At 43.0% G+C, this 18,119-nt stretch overlaps 1 protein-coding gene across 4 annotated transcripts in view; it reads right to left on the bottom strand.

The window, feature by feature from the left end:
• LOC147109516 (gephyrin) overlaps positions 1-18,119 on the bottom strand; it is a 164,770-nt gene that overhangs the window by 108,397 nt on the left and 38,254 nt on the right. The window lies entirely within an intron of this gene.

Consider the following 18,119-nt stretch of genomic DNA (forward strand, 5'->3'; position numbering starts at 1 on the left):
CTCAAATTCAATCCCTGCTCTATGGTAGTTAACTTGTGTCAGCTGGGGTGGCACCACAGATGCTACAACTGGTCTTTGTATCATAGACTAATTGGAGGAAGGGTTCTTAGAGCAGGGCAGGATCAGACTAAGCCATGATGCCTTCTGACACTTGGGCCTGGATTTTCCTCTGCTATCCCACTCAAAATCGAGCAGGATAGCAGGAAAAAGCAGTTAACGATGCCTCCTGCCCCAACAAGACTTTTCCTCCCTCTGCCAGGATTGCAGCTGGCTACCCCTTCTCCACCCACCACATACTGGTGAGCCCCGGGTCACCGGCAGATTTGCCTGCTGTCTGCTCCTCTTATCACTGGCCCCCGGGACCACCTCAAAAGAAAGGTAGTAGTAGGCCTGGGGTAGCGGCAGAAAGACCCCAAAATTCTTTGAAGGGAGATGCCTCCTTTCCCTCCAATTGCTTACCTGTTGAAGGCCTTGGTCTTGGCCTGCTGGCAGGGATCCTGCTATGAATAGCTAATGACATTTGACCCAGAAACTTGAGTCATGGCGGCAGGTAGAAGTCCTGCTTAACCCTGTAAGGACAGATCAAGGAACATCCAACCCTTGGTGTTTTAGTTCACACATAAAGAATGACCACTTGGGGAAGTACTAAAAGGCTGCTGGCAGCTGTGGAATAGCATCCCAGCATGAGTTGGTTTCCATCATAAGAAGGGTGGAATTTGGAGGGAGGTAATACAAACAAGAAATGGGAGGTTAAATTCAATGGAAAAGCACTGAAGAAGGTAAATAAGAACATAAGAAATAGGAGCAAGAGTAGGCCATTTGGCCTCTCGAGCCTGCTCCGCCATTCGATAAGATCATGGCTGATCTGCTCTTGGCCTCAACTCCACTTTCCTGCCCGCTTCCCATAACCTTTGACTCCCTTATCGTTCAAATATCTGTCCATCTCCGCCTTGAATATATTCAATGACCCACCCTCCACAGCTCTCTGGGGTAGAGAATTCCAAAGATTCACGACCCTCTGAGAGAAGAAATTCCTCCTCATCTCCGTTTTAAATGGGCGACCCCTTATTCTGAAACTATGCCCCCTAGTTCGAGATTCCCCCACGAGGGGAAACATCCTCTCTGCATCTAACCTGTCAAGCCCTCTCAGAACCTTAAACATTTCAATAAGACCACCTCTCATTCTTCTAAACTCCAATGAGTATAGGCCCAACCTGCTCAACCTTTCTTCATAAGACAACCCCTTCATCTCAGGAATTAACCTAGTGAACCTTCTCTGAACTGCCTCCAATGCAAGTATATCCCTCCTTAAATAAGGAGACCAAAACTGTACGCAGTACTCTAGGTGTGGTCTCACCCTTGCAATAAAGGCCAACATTCCATTTGCCTTCCTAATTACTTGCTGTACCTGCATGCTAACTTTTTGTGCTGTGAACAGCAAGACCTTAGAGTTCAAATGCATAATTCCCTAAAAGAGCAAGTCGAAGTAGATAACATTATAAAGAAGGCCAACAGCATTTTTGGTTTGATAAATAGGAGAATAGAGTACTAGAGTCAACATGTAACAAAATATTTTTCAGAACACTGGTTAGACCACAGTTAAGAGTATTATGTGGAGTTTATAGAAAAGACATTAAAGCCATATATATATATAAAAGAGTTGGTTTGTCTGTCTGTCTGTCTGTCCGTTATACACTCAAAAGTTATAGAGCGTACCTACACGTATGTTATATCAAAAGGTTATGATCAGGGGAGTCTAATAGGCGTATTTCCTTTTTGCTCAGACAAAAATTGTTCGGACAGTGGACAAAAAACGTTCAAAAATCCGCTCATTAGCGGTTGACCAATCCTACCGCTCATTAGCGTTGAGTGACGTGATGGTGGACCAATCCTACAGTTCAGTGACCTGATGGTTGACCAATCGGTGCGTCACGGGCAGGACCTAATCCTGCAGCCTCCCGAAACTTCACCGCCATTTTTTTCATCCCCACAGCGACAGCACCAGCCAAACAAACCCCCACAGTGCGGCTCCGGGAGCGGGAGGTGAGTTGGAGTCACTCGGGCCGGGCCTCACAACCGCTCGGCCCGAGACACAGAGCGGGCGGGGGAGCGTCAGCGGCCAGCCGTAAACCGCATCACCTGCGGCGCCCTGCCGCACCGGGAGCTCAGCTGGGGTCCGTCTCGGCCCCAGAGCCCGGCCGGGCCGTAACCGCTAGGCCCCGCACGTCCACTGCGGCCGGGCTCAATTTTCAAAGCCCTTCTCCGGATGCCAAAAGAGGGGGAGGCAGGGAGGGAGGGAGATGAGAGGGGGAGAGGTAGAGAGGGAGAGAGACAGAGAGGTGACATACAGCGGCGGGGAGAGAGAGAGGGGCAGGGAGAGAGAGGGGCAGGGAGAGAGAAAGGGTCAGGGAGGGAAAGAGTGACACAGAGCGGGGGAACGTCAGCGCCCGGCCGTAAACCGCGCAGCCCAAAATTGCCCTGACAACGCCGGGCCCCCCCAGCTAGTACAGCATACAGCAGAATGATGCCACTGTTGGGAAACTACAGTTATGAGGAGAAACTTGAGACACTGGAACGGCCCCTCTGGAGCAGAGAAGGCTAAAATGAAATTTAATAGAGTTTTAAAACATTTTTTTTGACAGAATGAACAGGGAAAAAATATTATGAAAGATATTGATAAAATGAACAGAGAAAACCACTGCCTCTGGTCAGGAGTCAATGATGAGGGTCATCAACTTAAAACTGTCACCATAAGAGTGAGGAGAGAGGTTAGGAGAAATTCTCATATTTGTTCTATGAGGAGCATTGTATTGCAAACAATTAAAAAAGAAAATTAGCACTATCTGCATGGCATCTTTAAGGCTATATAGATCAGGTATCTGATACTAGAGTGTACGTTAGAATACTCCTAGCAGAGCCATCTCTCTCAGATTTATCATATTTATGTTACACCACAGAGGGAAGTGTCAGAGCTGTCATGGTTGAAATGGAGTTTGTGCTAAAACAATGTGGAAATCAGGGCAGATTTCAATTTCTTTGTACCTTATGTCATTTTAATTATAAAAAAAATTAAGACTCCAATTGACCTGTCTGAACCTTAAAAAGAGACACAGCAGTAGAATTCTACAAACATGTTTCCACGCCTTGTGAACACTGTCGGCAACCAGTATACCAGTGACACCAATCTAAAGTCTTCTGTTAATGTGATTATATGCTAAGGTGAACTCAATGTTTATTGATTTTTCAAACAGTAAGGGGGTCAAAATTAAACAAAGAAAAAAAACACTGAGCTGACCTACTAAACATATCAATCCCAAAACATTAATTTATGTCAGGGGAAAGGAGCTAAGTGCAGCATACTGTGTTGACAAGTTGCGTTTACCATCCAGTGATTTGATGAAGGCAATACCAGCAATTTCTGTCTTTTTAAAACAGGACTATAATCCAGACTACAGTAAAACTGACCACTACATGCTCAAATACCCTAATATCTACTTCACACCAGTACTGCCAATGCTCAGCTAACCAAGGTTGAGGCGACAGTCTTGCAGTAGATGTTTTTAAGCATATTTACTGATGTTCTTATGCTGGATTTTGTTTATGTATTACACTGCTATATTTATATTCCAAAGAGCAAAGAGCTACCCAGGCAGAGCCGATGCCTGACCTGCATACGGTTACTAATATATTTAGAGAATAAAGCAATGCAGTTTAACAGCCCATACAGGTTTGAGATGGAAATAGTTCTTAAACTTACTATGGGTTCTTTTGTAGCGGCAGCAGAAAATGAGGTTTTATAATTAAAGAAATTTTTCCTCCAAGTTTTGTCATTAATCTGTTTTCCTTGCAAAGTAACTCCTGAGGGATATCGAGTACAATGGCTTCAGGCAAAGAGCCAAATGAATTATGGCAGGCTGTTAAAATGAAATGTTAACTCACTGGAAATCTAATAAAAATGCAAGTAAAAAATTATTTGCTGTCATTCAATTTATAGCCCAAATTCTCTACACTTGGAACCACTACAGTTACGGATTATTTCATTCCTTTGCAGGGTCAAAATTAAAAATTTTCTTTAAAAAAGACTTCTAAAGAACCATGAACAGTTCAATGCTGCTTGTACAATACATTAAAATAAAATTATTGCTGAACTGCACAAGACTTACTCATCCAAAACTAGAAAGCAGGAAGAAAACGTAGCAATGTGTAGAAACAGAAGGCAACCACTGGGTTCAACAAATCCCCCACTTTTTGATTGGGGCTGTCCACTGCCATCCTTTCCATATTCTCCCTCAGTCCTTTTTTTTCTGCAGCATCATGTCTAATTGTCTCTTTAATCTACGTATACTGTCGTCTTCAATGGCCTTGACCTCCTAATTTATTCCACAAGTCTATTATCTTTCGAGTGAAAACTTTCTGTGTCACTTGCCTTCTCATAACTTTATAATTATCAAACTTGTGTTCGTTCCCCAGTTGTTATCTGTAAAACAGAACTCACCTAAATTGACAACTGCCGCTATTTAATGAAGTATTTGACACTTGCTTCTCAGTGGCAGCATAAGCCAAGCTGCGAATGAAAAAGGTAAATCATACTGGAGAAGCTGTGTCTGTTTATCCATTTATATTCTAGTGAGTGAGATCGAAGAGGGAATTTTAACTGGGAGCTGGATTCGGGCAGGTGAGGACGGGAGAGTGCAAACGCGCCCGAGGTCGGCATTGTAAGACCTGGGTGTTTTGAATTCCCAGGCCTCATCTGCATGCAGCAGGTGGAAGTGGAAGTCCGGGTGGCAGGAGACCGCTGGCTGGCATCAAAGGAATGCTCACTGGCTAGAAGGTAAGTTGCAGAAAGGCCTAAACTTTCCCTGTGGGGTCCATAGTAACACTTCTGCTCCTGCTGGTCACAGAAGGATTTTTTTTTTTAAATTACCTTAAATGGCCTCTTTTGGCCCATGATCCTCTCCTGCTGTTTTTACCTGATGAGAAAGCCCAAGAGATTTCCTTGCTCAGCTGCCAGTGTTAAAATTGCAGTTGGGGTCTGATGATGTAATTGGACCCCGATCTGTATTTAAAGTAGGACTCCGCTGGCTTCAGGGGAGTGCCTTTGCTGCTTGCTCAGGCGAGCAGGTTAGAATGGAAGACAGCGAGATTCAGGCAGGACATTGGCGGTAAGTCACCTGACCTGAACTCTTCCACCCTCAACTTCACCCTGTGTATAAACTGCCTCATACACACTCTCCTGACCTCACCATCATGCAAGGCCTTGTCATCTCTGAGGTCTCTACCATTGACAAGATAATCCATAATTGCTTGCTCATCTCCCTCACCATGCACACCTCCTTGCCAACCTGCACCATGTGCTTTGGAAAAATGACACTCCTCAGCTTCCTAACCAGCAACCTCCAGCTGACATGACAACGGTCCCTCCACTGACTTGCTTAATCCCTTCCACGTTTCGACATTTGGCATCTTCACCAGATCATTCAGCCTTCCACTTCAGCCATTGCCACACTACTACACCCACTCTTGGAATCTCATATCTGAGGGGTGCAGCGTTGAGCACATGATGTCTGTCTCACCTACTCAGTTAAATCTGGCTTCACCTTAAGCAATCCTAGAGGGCAAGCATAACCTGAATATCCTTTGTTCACTTTTTTGACCTCCCTTCCTTGTCCCTTCATTCTCACCTCTGATGCCAACTGTGAGGGGTGCATCACCAAAATGGAAACCCTTTGCTTGGTTGCTGCTCACTTCTGCTGCACATCATCTCCCTTATCCATGCCCTGACTCCAGAGTCCTTTTCTCGATCTCCCTCCATCCCTCATCAGACTATCTACTTCAGGAGATCCACCACCTGCTCCCTGAACCACCTTTTCAATCCAGTTCCTGACCACTCAACTATCCTCAAACCACTGCTGGTGGAAATCGCTAATTGATTGCGAAATGCAAACGTATCTTTTCTCTTTATAGATGTCGATGGACTTGATGTGAATTTTCAGCAGCTTCGAGTTTTATATCAGATCTCCAGTATTTGCTGGTTTTTCTTTTTCTTCTTGCTCTTCTCTGGTTATGTGATAATGGCCAGTATCAGCTACCATGTAATAGAAAACAAGTGGAGCATCTCCCATAGTTACACATCAGATTCAGGTATTGGGATTTCATTTTATTAACCGCACTATGAAACAGACATATCTATAAAAGTAGCTTCTTCAACCTTGTATCTTGACCTTAAAGCTGGCCAAGGGTCGCTGAGCTGATTTGTCCTGGGTTGGTATAAATATCTGATGGGGTTATTCAGTATTTTTCCTCAGGAGGGGAAAACTCAGCATGTGTGTTGTTGGGTTGGTAAACTAATAAACCAGCCCAAGATTAAATGTAGGTAGACAGCATTTAGCACCTAATCAAACCAAACAGGATCTCCATTGCAGTTGCAGTATAAACTCAGCAGGAAATCCCAGAGAGGTTCCTCCTTACAATAGAAAGCATCCATAATGCATTCTTTGAGGTACAGTATTAAGATTCCAAGAAATTTATTTGTAGTCATTTTCATTCAATTCTAAATGTAATATTAATTTTCTTTCGTGGACTCAATCCATGCATGAAGCAGTTCGAGGTTCACACAGGATTTCTGCTTTTCAGTCATGCTTCTGATATCAAATTTAAAAATGCCAATGAGCTACTTCTCACTGAGCTTAAAGATTTTCACTCAGTATTATTCAAACATGAAAATGATCCCAAAAATCAGGCAGAATGGTGACGGCGTAGCAGGGAACATTAAGAAGCCGCCTTATATTATCCATTAACTATTATGCCGGCGTGTTTGGTCCAAATGTATGAGCTTGATGAACACAGACTCAAGCGCCAGCAGATTACCCCAAACCACTAAGCTGAGTGGCAGGAGGCAATTTCGTACATGAACTAATGTTTCAAATAAGGAAACCAGTTTATCTGTTTAAAACTTTACCATGAGTGCGTAGTTCAGAATGCTTTAAAAAAAAGTCACAAAGTAGCTCATTGAGGCAAAGAGGAATGATTCATTTGCTTTATTTGGGTTGTTGTAATTGCGGTCTGTTGATACAATTGATATAGCGAGGCTCGTGTAGCTCTCCTCTTCACCACAGGGAGGCTTAGCTCAATCCAAACATCCTGGGAATGAGTTTGAACATTTGCTATGTGTAGCTAAAATTTAAAACTGCTTTAGTGAGAAACTATCGTTTTGCTGGTCTTGCCTTCAAATGTAGCAATATTAGAAGTTTTCACAACTGAAAATCTAGCAATTAGTTAGGTTTGTGGCTATGTTCAGTGTATTTCTGTCCAGTCACTCCAACTTGGCATTCCACCCTAATGCAGAGTTGGCTGTTGAACTCACACCTTGCTTAATTTCAAAAAGTTGGTCATCTGAGTCTGATTGTTTATGTCACTGAATTAAAAAAATCATAGAATCATAAAAATTTAGAGCACAAGCGGCTGCCATTTGGCCCATTGTGTCCGTGCTGGCCGAAAAAGAGCTATCCAGCCTAATCCCACTTTCTAGCTCTTCGTCTGTAGCCCTGTAGGTTACAGCACTTCAAGTGCATATCCAAGTACTTTTTAAAAGGGATGAGGATTTCTGCTTCTACCACCTTTTCAGGCAGTGAGTTCCAGACCTCACCACCCTCTGGGTGAATAAAGTTCAACTCCCCTCTAATCTTTCTACCAATTACTTTAAATCTATGCCCCCTGATTATTGACCTCTTTGCTAAGGGAACCAGGTCCTTCCAATCCACTCTATCTAGGCCCATCATAATTTTATACACCTCAATTAAGTCTCCCCTTAGCCTCCTCTGCTCCAAAGAAAACAACCCCAGCCTATCCAATCTTTCCTCATAGCTAAAATTCTCCAGTCCTGGCAACAACCTCGTGAATCATATCAGCATTAGTAGGAAACATTGGAGAATATTAAATGGGGAATGGTTCAAGTTTAACCAGAGGAGGCAAAGGGATGATGAGAATGTTTCTCAGTTTATGGCAGAACTGGGGATACTCCAAAATATGTGACTTTGGTGGTTTCTTGACAGTGCAACAACAGATAACTTTGTCTGTGGTTTGAAGGAAAGTCGATGCAAAGGAAACGTTTGGTAGAAGACAGACTCACGTCTGCTAGAACTCTCGAAATAGCACTTGGGATGGAGGCTGCTGCCAGGCATACTAGTGAGTTACAGGCCACAGGGTCCAACAGCTCTGGAATCAACAGAGTCACTCAACCATGTTGGAGGTGCAGTAAAAATAATCATCATCCAGACCAATGTTTTAGTAAGAAGGTTAAATGTCATAACTGCATGGAATTGGGCCATTTAGCTCAGTGTTGCCAGAAGCCAGTAGGTGCTGCTAGATTGGAGGCAGCGAGAAGAAAAGAAGGCCCCAAGTCATAACGTCATGGGACGTTTTTTAATGTTAAAGGCGCTTTATAAATATATAAGTTGTTGTTTGTTGTTGTTGTGAGGAATCAACAGAAGAAAAGAGAAAAATCCAGTGCCCATTATATGTTGATTCCGATGAGGAACCTGAGGAGGAAACTGCACCACAAGATGAGACGGATGAAGTGGAGACACATTTTCCTGTATATTCCTTAAAAAGAAAGTGCAACATGAAATTGTGGACCCTATCTAGACAGAAGGTATTAAATGTGAATTTGAATTGGACACTAGGGCCGTGGTAACTATTATGTTATCAAAAGTTTTTGAGGAAAAGTTTTGGAAAATTGTTCTAAAAAACCCAACATTTTACTGAAAAGATATTCTGGACACCCATTCCCAGTCCTTGGAAAATAAATGTCCAAGTAAAATATGAAAATTAGACAAAGAATTGTCTGTAATTCTAGTTTAGGGCAAAGGTTGCTCATTGATGCGCCAAGATTGGTTTTGTAGCCTGAAATTAAACTGGGCCAATATTAAAATCACCAAAGACCTATGGATATCCTGATGGAAGAGTACACAAGAACATAAGAAATAGGAGCAGGAGTAGGCCATTTGGCCCTTCGAGCCTGCTCCGCCATTCAATAAGATCATGACTGATCTTCTACCTCATCTCCACTTTCCTGCACTATCCCCATATCCCTTGATTCCCTTAATATTCAAAAATCTATCGCTCTCTCTTTTGAATATACTCAATGACTGAGCCTCCACAGCCCTCTGGGGTAGAGAATTCCAAAGATTCACCACCCTCTAAGTGAAGAAATTTCTCCTCATCTCAGTCCTAAATGGCCGACCCCTTATTCTGAGACTGTGACCCCTGGTTCTAGACTCCCCAGCCAGAGAAAACATCCTCGCTGCATCGACCCTGTCCAGCCCTAAGAATTTTGCATCTTTCAATGAGATCACCTCTCATTCTTCTAAACTCTACAGAATATAGGCCTAGTCTACTCAATCTGTCCTCACAGGACAATACCCCCATTCCAGGAGCCAGTCTGGTGAAACTTCGTTGCACTCCCTCTATGGCAAGTATATCCTTCCTTAGGTAAGGAGAACAAAACTCTACACAATACTCCAAGTGTGGTCTCACCAGGGCCCTATATAATTGCAGTAAGACATCTTTACACTTATACTCAAATCCTCTTGTAATAAAGGCCAACATACCATTTGTTTTCCTAATTGCTTGCTGTATCTGCATGTTAACGTTCAGTGATTCGTGTACAAGGACACCAAGGTCCCTCTGAACACCAACATTTCCCAATCTCTCACCATTTAAAAAATACTCTGCTTTTCTATTTTTCCTACCAAAGTGGATAACTTCACATTTCTCCACATTATATTCCATTTGCCATGTTCTTGCCCACTCACTTAGCCTGTCTATATCCCCTTGAAGCCTCCTTGCATCCTCCTCACAACTTACATTCCCACCCAGCTTTGTATCATCAGCAAACTTGATGTAGATTGTGAATAGCAAAGGCCCAAGCACTGATCCTTGCGGTACCCCACTAGTTACAGCCTGCCAACCCGAAATGACCCATTTATTCCTACTCTCTGTTTTCTGTCCGTTAACCAATCCTCAATCCATGCTAGTATATTATCCCCAATCCAATGAGCCCTAATTTTGTTTAATAACCTCTTGTGTGGCACCTTATCGAATGCCTTCTGAAAATCCAAATACACATCTCCTTATCTATTCTGCTAGTTACAACCTCAAAAAACTAACAGATTTGTCAAACACGATTTCCCTTTCATAAATCCGTGTTGATTCTGCCCAATCCTATTATTATTTTCGAAGTGCCCTGTTACCACGTCCTTAATAATAGATTCTAGCATTTTCCCTACTGCTGATGTCAGGCTAACTGGTCTGTAGTTCCTCATTTTCTCTTTCCCTCCTTTCTTAAACAGTGGGGTTACATTTGCTACCTTCCAATCCGCGGGAACCGTTCTAGAATCTATGGAATTTTGGAAAATGACAACCAATGCATCCACTATCTCTATAGCTAACTCTTTCAAAACCCTAGGATGTAGGCCATCAGGTCCAGGGGATTTATTGGCTTTCAGTCCCATAAATTGCTCCAGTACTACTTTTTTTACTAATACGAATATCTTTCAGTTCCTCATTCTCGGTAGACGCTTGGTTGTCCACCAATTCTGGGAAGTTTTTTGCGTCTTCTTCCGTGAAGACAGACAGAAAGTATTTGTTTAATTTCTCTGCCATTTCCTTATTCCCTTATTTATCAATTTCTTGGTCCTCCTTTGCTGAATTCTAAATCCTCAGGCTTACTACTCTTTTTGGCAGCATTATAAGCCTCTTCCTTTGATCTAATATTTATTCCTCAACCAACATAAAAAAAACAGATTAATAGGTCATTATCACATTGCTGTTTGTGGGAGCTTGCTGTGCTCAAATTGGTTGCCGTGTTTCCCACATTACAACAGTGACTCCACTTCAAAAGTACTTCATTGGTTGTAAAGCGCTTTGAGACATCCGGTGGTCGTGAAAGGCGCTATATAAATGCAAGTCTTTCTTTTTCTTTTTCTAATACTATCTTTAACTTCTTTTGTTAGCCACGGTTGGACCACTTTTCCTGGGGGGTTTTTGTGCCTTAAAAGGAATGTATATTTGTTGTAAATTATGTATTAATTCTTTAAATGCTAGTCATTGCTCGTCCACTGTCATACCTTTTAATGTAGTTTCCCTATCTACCTTAGCCAACTCGCCCCTCATACCTACGTAGTTTACATTTAAGACCCTAGTTTCGGATTTAACGAAGACACTTTCAAACTCAATATAAAATTCTATCATATTATGGTCACTCTTCCCTAAAGGCCCCTTTACTACAAGGTTATTAATTAACCCTTTCTCGTTGCACAATGCTAGATCTAAAATAGCTGTTCCCTCGTTGGTTCCTCAACATACTGATCTAGAAAGCTATCTTGCATACATTCCATGAATTTGTCCTCCACACTATTACTGCACATTTGGTTTGCCCAGTCTATATGAAGATTAAAGTCCCCCATGATTACTGTATTACCCTTGTTACATGCCCCTCTAATTTCCTGATTTATACTCTGCCCTACATTACAACTACTGTTTGGGGGCCTATAAACAACTCCCACCAATGTTTTCTGCCCCTTGCTGTTTCTTAGCTCCACCCAAACTGATTCTACTTCTTGATTTTCAGAGCTAAGATCCTTTCTCTCTACTGTCTTTATCCCATCCTTTATTATCAGGGCTACCCCGACTCCTTTTCCATTTTGCCTATCCCTTCTAAAAGTTATGCATCCTGGAATATTTAATTCCCAACCTTGGCCAATTTGCAACCTCGTCTCCATTATGACTATTAGATCAAACCTGTTCATTTCTATCTGTGCTATTAATTCATCTATTTTGTTGTGAATGCTTCGCGCATTCAGATATAGTGCCTTTAGCTTTGACTTATTTCTCTTTTTGCCTGATGTCACCTTAGTCACTGATGCCTTATTACCTTTGTTACTCTCTCTCTCTCCCTTCCTGACCCACTCTGCTTATTTTTACCCAAAATTCTGCTCTGCTCTAGAGCCTTGACATTCCTCTTGCTGCTTTTAAATTTACTCTTTCCTGAATCCTCCCGCCGCACCCCCCCCCTTCATTAGTTTAAAGCCCTGTCTGCTGCCCTCGTTATTCGGTTCACCAGGACACTGGTTCCAGCCCGGTTTAAACGGAGCCCGTCCCAACGGAACAGCTCCCTCTTTCCCCAGTGCCCCATGAACCGACACCCCTTCCTCCGACACCACTCTTTGAGCCACGCACTTAAACCTCTAATCTGTTTGTCCCGATGCCAATTTGCGCGTGGCTCAGGTAACAATCCAGAGATTATTACCTTTGAGGTTCTGCTTTTTAATTTGGATCCTAGCTCCTCAAACTCCCTCAGCACAACCTCATTCCTCGTTCTACCTATGTCGTTGGTTCCTACGTGGCCCACGACAACTGGATCCTCCCCCTCCCACTCCAAGTTCTTCTCCAGCTGCGAGGAGATGTCTTTAACCCTGGCACCGGGCAGGCAACACAACCTTCGGAACTCTCAGTCTCGGCTGCAGAGAACAGTATCTATCCCCGACTATGCTGTCCCCTACCACAACTACATTCCCTTTCACTCCCCCCACTTGAATGACCTCCTGCACCATGGTGCCATGGTCAGCCTGCTCATCCATCCTACAGGCTTTTCCCTCATTCACACAGGCAGCAAGAACCTCAAACTTGTTGGACAAGGGCAAAGGCTGAGGCTCCTCCACCTGGGGTCCCCTTACCTGCCTGAGTTGCAGTCACACCCTCCTGTCCCTGACCACTAACCAGACCTGTACCACTACCTAACCTAAGGGGTGTGACTGCCTCCTGGATCAAAGTGTCCAGGTAACTCTCCCCATCCCTGATGCCCCGCAATGTCTACACCTCAGACTCCAGGTTCCTCAAGATGCAGGCAATTACTGCAAACGTGGTTGTCCAGGATCACAATGCTCTCCACAAACTCCCACATGCTGCAGTTGCGGCACACCACTTGCACTGCCATCCCTATATGACCTTGATTTTTTGTAATTAGGTAACTTAGTTTACAGTGTAGTTTCCTGACTACTTACTTGATCTAGATTAAGTTAAGGGTACTGAAATTAAATATCTACCTGTAACACAAAGTACTACAAGTATTGTAGGCAAAAAGCAACAACTCCTTCCCTCTCTTCGAATTCCCGCTCTTTCCAAATTCCCAACCAAAGCACTCCATTTAATCCCGCTCTGTGCAGACCGCCATTCAGTCAAAAACTTGGTACAGCAAAGGTTTCCAGGTACGCCTTAATGCGAAGGAGGTGGGCGAAGCTAAAATATGTTAAGCCCAGATCAGTACTCTTTGTCCTAAAGGAAAGGATATCAGTGGAATTAGACTGCATGGAGCATGAGGGCATTATCGAGAAAATCAATCACAGCGACTGGGCAAGCCCGATTGTGGCTGCAGGAAAACCTGAACAGGATGGTTTGGAAAGTGTTTCTGAAAGTGAAAGCACCAAGACCAGCACCAAAGAAAGCCTCGATGACCTGGCTGAGAGGGTAAAGAGCAGGTTTTGATAAATCAGAAAAGGTAATTCTATGTTTTTGGAGGAACAGGGAATGGAAGTATAACCCATCTACTTGCAACCACGTCCACCAGGTGTTATTTTCTACAGCGGAGCTACCTAAGATTTGTAGCTTGATAGCTACATTTTCATTAAAAAGCAGGTGCTACTGACTGAATGGAGGTGTTCCGCAAAGCGGTCACCCAATCTGCGTTTGGTCTCCCCAATGTAGCGGAGACCGTATCGTGAGCAGCGAAAACAGTATACGAAATTGCAAGAAGTACAAGTAAATCGCTGTTTCTTCTGTGTTCAAGTCTCTTATGTGTGTGTATGACCAATACATGTTAAAGTCCTGCAGGAACCATCTGCTTCTCTCATAAGAACATAAGAATTAGGAGCAAGAGTAGGCCATATGGCCCCTCAAGCCTACTCCGCCATTCAATAAAATCATGGCTGATCTTCGACCTCAACTCCACTTTCCCGCCTGATCTCCATATCCCTTGATTCCCTTACAGTCCAAAAATCTATCGATCTCAGCCTTGAATATACTCAATGATTCAGCATCCATAGCCCTTTTGTGTAGAGAATTTTAAAGATTCACAACCCTCTGAGTGAAAAAAATCCTCATCTCAGTCTTAAATGAGACTATGCCCCCTAGTTCTAGACTCTCCAGCCAGGGGAAACAACCTCTCAGCATCTACCCTGTCAATCCCCCTCAGAATCTTATATGTTTCAATGAGATCACCTCTCATTCTTCTAAACTCTAGAAAGTATAGGCCCAATCTACTTAATCTCTCCTCATAGCACAACCCTCTTATCCCAGGGATCAATCCAGTGAACCTTCTTTGCACCACCTCTAACGCAAGTATATCCTACCTCAGATACGTCACATTGAGCACTCATAAATTGGGATCAAGCTGTTTTAAAAGGCTAGCCATACATTCGCAGTCCCATCATTCACACTCATTTCTGTAATGATCTCGTGGCCCATATTGCAAGCACTGAAGCATTCAATCCTAAACTGTGATAAAATATGAACATGAAGTCCAGAGTAATAAAAGGTCATTCATGCTGAAAAAAGCCCAATGAACAAAAACCTGACTGTTCCATTCATCAGATGAGTTATAGTTGAATACACTGTGATGAAAAAAAATAGAATTTTTCTCTTGGTAGGTTGGAGATGTATATTTTCTTTAGAAAAGATATGGTAACTAAAAATGGAGGCTGTTCCTTCCTTAAGTTTAAAATGCTGATTTGGAGGCGGCCCTTCAGTGAGAATAGGGAGATTCTTTTGATCAATAATTGATTAAGATAAAGGTTTTCTTTACGATAGCAAAATACTGCAGATGCTGGAAATCCGAAATAACAACAGAAAATGCTGGAAAAACTCAGCAGGCCAGGCAACATCCGTGGAGAGAAATTAGAGTCGACGCTTTGGGTCAAAACCCTTTATCAAGACTAAAGAGGCACAGGGAATGAAATAGATGAAGAGGCCGGGCTGGGAGAGAACAAAAGAGAAGAGACATTAAGAGGTATTCAAAACGAGATGAGATGGTGATAGGACTGGTGGAGACAAAAGACAGCTCTAGATTAGGTGTGAAATGCGCTGGCAGAATGGGAGACAGCTGCCATGTGGGAGAGAGAAAAAAAAAGGAAAGGGGGGGGGGAAACCAACACAAAGGTGTGGATAAAAAATATAAGTAACAATGTAATAGGGGCCGAGGTTATGATCTGAAATTGTTGAACTCGATATTGAGTCTGGAAGGCTGTAAAGTGCCTAATCATTCTGCCAGCGCATTTCACACCTAATCTAGAGCTGTCTTTTGTCTCCACTAGTCCTATCACCATCTCGTCTCATTTTGAATACCTCTTAATGTCTCTTCTCTTTTGTTCTCTCCCAGCCTGGCCTCGTAATCTATTTCATTCCCTGTGCCTCTTTAGTCTTGATAAAGGGTTTTGACCCGAAACGTTGACTCTAATTTCTCTCCACGGATGTTGCCTGGCCTGCTGAGTTTTTCCAGCATTTTCTGTTGTTATTAAAGGTTTTCTTTAGTTCATGAGTGTTAGGGGAAAGTTTGCTTATAATTCAAATAGAAACTGCAAGCCCTCAGCACCTGAGAAAGGGCAACATTTGTACTGTTACTTTGATATGGGATTTAATCAAACTTAACAGGCAATCCTATCTTCAAAGGGATGTGTCGGCAGCTCTACAGTGAGTGAATGCATCAGAAAGACTTCCAAAACAAAAGCCTACATTACATACCTTCACATGAAGGTGACCTCACAGAACTGAAAGATAGTGTTGGTATGGAGTTTATTGAACTATCTATCACTGGACTACAGAAGACTTTTAAACAGAAAAGCAGTCAGAGCAATCAAACGGTCTCATGGACTTTGAATAACGTATGCCTAACAATATTACCGTGAGCTTATATATTGTCGAGTTCCTAAATTTCTGCACATTTGGTTTAAATTTAAATCAACAATGTAGCAATTTTACCATGTAACAGTTGGGTCCTGAGAATAACAGGAGATGTAACGGAATCCCATGTAAATTCCAGTGCCCAGTGTTATTGCAAAAAAGGGCAATGGTTAGCTCTGGGCTGACAACTAAAGACCATGAAGTCCACCAATCACTCATGGAACGTCTGAAAGAGAATGACTTTAAAAATCTTGAACTGTAGCAATCAAACTTTAGTTGAACACAGCAGCAGCTTGATTTGTTTGGATCTATTTTTACACACCTTAATATACAGCACACTGCTTCAATAAAAAATGCAGAAAGTCAGCATTAAATCCTGCTAAAATTACCTTTTCATGTTGCCCTTTTTAATATTCCATAACATTAATGAAGAATGACCATCCCGAAATTTTAATAAATTTTGTTACAAAAATTGTTCCAAACAATATTTAAAAACAATCAGCGCATTAATGTGGCCTATTAATTCTGCATGGGTATTAAACATGTGTTAATCTCTGTGATTTATACACCACTATGTGGTGTAATTATACCATTTCTGTTATCGTTACAAAAGTACCCAGCAACATAGCTATTTAGTCACACATCTCACCAGAACTAAATTGTTATCAAAACAAAAGGATTTCCCACCACACTTTTAAAGTCAATTTAAATGACAAATTGGACCAAAGCCTCTAGCAATCTCAAGAATCCATATGAGCTCTGAATAATAAAACATTTCTTTCTCTTCTTTGTAACAGAGTAGAAGCACACAGATTCATAGGTCACCTTATTAGAATCCATTAATTACTGAAGGGTGAATTATTGCCTATCTTCATGGGCCAGTTAGCACTCAAAAACAGTAAGACAATGATTGGTGAAATGATTAATGTACTTTGTACAGCACCATGCATAAATAGCTCAAAAGCTTTTGAAGCCACCAGGGTTTTTTTTTCACAAATAAAATTATTTAAATTAAGGAGCGAACAAGCAAAGCAACGAGGGGCAGCTCTTTTTATGCTTTGAAAACAACAGGGTTTGAAACTAATCCTTACATTTCCCTACTGATCAAATACCACATATTGATATCAACCGCATTATTTATTTGTTATACAATGGCAATTTTCTCCTTAAACTTTCTCCCGTAACAGGACACCAGATGCGGCTGACATAATTTCAGACCTTCACCAATGGAACTAGGTGGTGCAGGAGAGTGGCCCTCCTTTATCCTGCGTCAGTCTGGTGTGCCAGCAATCTTCCAGCCACAACATCAAACCCAAGGGTGGCTGCTCGGAGACGAGGGCTATCCGCTCTGCACCTGGCTGATGACTCCCCTCCGCAGCCCCAACACGCGTGCCCAGCACTCGTATAATGAGCCATGCTGCCAACAGGAAACATCATTTAGCAGACCATTGGCCTGCTAAAGCAACGGTTCCGCTGCCTTGATCACTCAGGAGGAGCCCTCCAGTACTCACCAGAGTGGGAGTCCCATTTCGTGGTGGTCTGCTGCATGCTTCACAACTTGGCTATCATGAGGGTGCAGCCCTTGCCTGCAGGGATTACGGGACCGTCTCAGGAGGAGGAGGAGGGAGAGGAGGAGGAGGAAGAGGGAGAGGAGGAGGAGGAAGAGCAAGAGGAGCAAGAGGAAGAGGATGAAGAGGAAGGGAGGAGGCAGTTTGCAAATCCCCATTCTGGTCCGTGAACGCCTCATCAGACACCGAATCGAGTGAATGAAACCCCAGATTCCCGTTGCTCACCAGATCCCCATCATACCATTCCTCTGTCACAGAACAGCACAGCGTCCTGCTGGGCACAAAGCTGAAATGAGAGCCACCACAAAACAAACATTCCAAACAAAATTAATAAAGCAGTATTCAATTAACATTACAATATGAAAGAATCGCCCTTGTGCAATCCCTTAGTGGCTGTTGTTCGTGTACCATTTCCTTCTGTAGTGCTCCTACGCAGTGCTCCCCCAGTGGCTGCAGTACAGCCATGGGGGAGACTACAGATGGCCTTGCAGGACAACTTCGACCAGCTCTGGACCTGGAAGGCCCAGCTGTAGACTGCAACACCTCGGCATGGGCGGCAGTAGTCTGGGTTGGCTGGCTGACAGGCAGTGGCAAGGGCAA

Source organism: Somniosus microcephalus, chromosome 12, assembly GCF_052327205.1.
Source record: "Somniosus microcephalus isolate GS21.2 chromosome 12, FLI_Smic_1.0, whole genome shotgun sequence".
Lineage (NCBI taxonomy): Eukaryota > Metazoa > Chordata > Chondrichthyes > Squaliformes > Somniosidae > Somniosus > Somniosus microcephalus.